This window comes from Salvelinus sp. IW2-2015, linkage group LG1 (genome assembly GCF_002910315.2).
Source record: "Salvelinus sp. IW2-2015 linkage group LG1, ASM291031v2, whole genome shotgun sequence".
In the NCBI taxonomy this organism is placed as follows: Eukaryota; Metazoa; Chordata; class Actinopteri; order Salmoniformes; family Salmonidae; genus Salvelinus; species Salvelinus sp. IW2-2015.
The window spans coordinates 25,790,509-25,793,149 of NC_036838.1; positions in this window are offsets into that span (position 1 = coordinate 25,790,509).

Below are 2,641 nucleotides of genomic sequence, written 5' to 3' on the forward strand. Positions count from 1 at the left end.
CCTCCACCAACTTTACAGTTGGCACAATGCATTCGTGCAGGTAGCGTTCTCCTGGCATCCGCCAAACCCAGATTAGTCCGTTGGACTGACAGATGGTGAATCGTGATTCATCAGTCCAGAGAACGCGTTGCCACTGCTCCAGAGTCCAATGGCGGCGAGCTTTACACCACTCCAGCCGACGCTTGGCATTGCGCATGGTGATCTTAGGCTTGTGTGCGGCTGCTCGGCCATGGAAACCCATTTCATGAAGCTTTCATGAAGCTTCACAACAACAGCACTTACAGTAGACCGGGGCAGCTCTAGCAGGGCAGACATTTGACGAACTGACTTGTTGCCACGTTGAAAGTAACTGAGCTCTTCAGGAAGACCATTTTTCTGCCAATGTTTGTCTATGGAGATTGCATGGCTGTGTGCTCGATTTTATGCACCTGTCAGCAACGGGTGGGGCTGAAATAGCATAATCCACTAATTTTAAGGGGTGTCCACATACTTTTGTAAATATAGTGTATTTGCCTGGGACTGGTAAATGCTCTGTATATAAATAAATGGAGACAAAGGCTGCACATCCCAAATGGCAACCTATTCCCTATGTGGTGCACTACTTTTGACCTGGGAACAGAAGTCTCCGGTCAAAGTAGTCCACTGTATAGGGAATCAGGTGCCATTTGGGACGCATTCTCTAAGAGCAGTTGATGGGACATGGATCCATTTGGACAGATAGTCTCAACACATCAAATATTTATAAAATGGATGCCGTAACCAGTGTCACACAAAATATGGAAGGCAGAAATAGCTGTAGAATCCTTTCAAATAAATCACACCAAGTCCTCCTACTAAGGAAATGATTAGAAAAAAAACCAGAAGAAATCTAAACTGAATATCCCCTGAATATACTTTACGGCAGAAGCTTATTTTAAACAGTAGTACTTATGAATTATAAAGTGTATTATTTCAATGGGGATAAGTGACATAGGGTTTATTTTAAGAAATAGCCTTTTTTAAATAATGGAAGAAAATGTGCATGATTTAGATAGTAATTCTGCATAATAGTGTAATTTAGCATGCTAGTTTTCTGCTTAATTGATGCTAATGGTCGTAATTATAATACTTAGGTTAATGTCGTTATCTGTATCTGTTATAATGTTCATGGTGAATATTCAAATCCTCTTCCAACGCCTTTTTACTGAGCCCATACACACACATCACGGTGGACGCAGTCACACCACACCCCACACACCACACACACACACACACACACACACACACACACACACACACACACACACACACACACACATTTGCAAACTACGGAACTCACACACTGAAGAGCACAGACATACACACAATGGAGTGCACACATGAACAGAATCTGCAGCTACACATGTGCGCCATATACTAGCTTATCAGCGAATCAGATAGCAACTCACACCCACCTACCTCGCTGTGCACATGCTCACCTTCTTTCCTGCAGCCGGGACTTAGCTCCCGTCTCCACCCAACAGCCATGGCCTGCTCCACACTGAGCCCTGACCTCGCATCCTCCATTGCTGTTGACCGGGCCATGTTCCTAACTGCAATCTTCCTATCGTCACATTCTAGGTCACGTACACCCACCAGRACCTCCGTTCCTACTACACCACCATCAGGACATGCCTCAGCGGCCTCCAATGCATGCAGAACACGCTCCTACTCAGGGGCATCCGTAAGAGGCAACCACCATCAACAGCGCCCCATCACCTTCAATATCCTCTCCGTCAGTATCACTGCTCTCAGGACGCTTCCCGTATCCTCACACTCACCATCTTCAGTTTCCTTCTCTGCACCTCTTCCACTACCGTGCCCTTCGGAGTCTCTGTTCAGACAGAGACCTCTCCATCACCAGACTCAGGTTCCAATCACACATGAAGTCATCTGAACCCTACTACAATTACATCCGCTCAAAGCCAATTGCATGTCCGATACGCCCAACAAACATCGGGCCCACACCTGATTTCACAACGTTTGAGATCAACCCCCACCATCACCCGCTAGCCGACGCACCAACAATCCAGCCCTCCAGAAACTTCCGTCAAATCCTCATGCCCACAATGGGAATGAATATCGCGAAATMATGAACATATTGGAATAAAGTAGGCTAATGCCATTGAAGACATTTGTCATATTGTTGCTTACTGAAATTCCCAGTCAACCGACCATTTTAAATACTTTAAAGAATTGCCATGTGGTCAACTACAATTTCAGCACCGTTATGATTGGGACAGCGTTATCGCGCTGCTTTGAGACAAGGGTGGGGACTTGTCTTGATAAACCAATCAATGTCAGATTTTTGTTTCTCCATTTGATTTTTTTTTCCTCCATTTGGTTATTTTGGTTTGGAAAATGTTGCTAAATGAATCTTTAGTGTAGTTTGCTTGTCTAACAGTGTTATTAGAACGGTAGGGCAGACAGCAGGGTAGACTTGCCCCAGGTTTCCACCCCTAGAGCCCAGTGGTAGAACTAGTCCTGACCTGATTGTTGTGAAGCCTCAGTAAACTACTGCATATCTACTAGGTCACCTTTGTTTATGAGTATCTGCTAGGTCACCTTTGTTTATGAGTATCTGCTAGGTCACCTTTGTTTATGAGTATCTGCTAGGTCACCT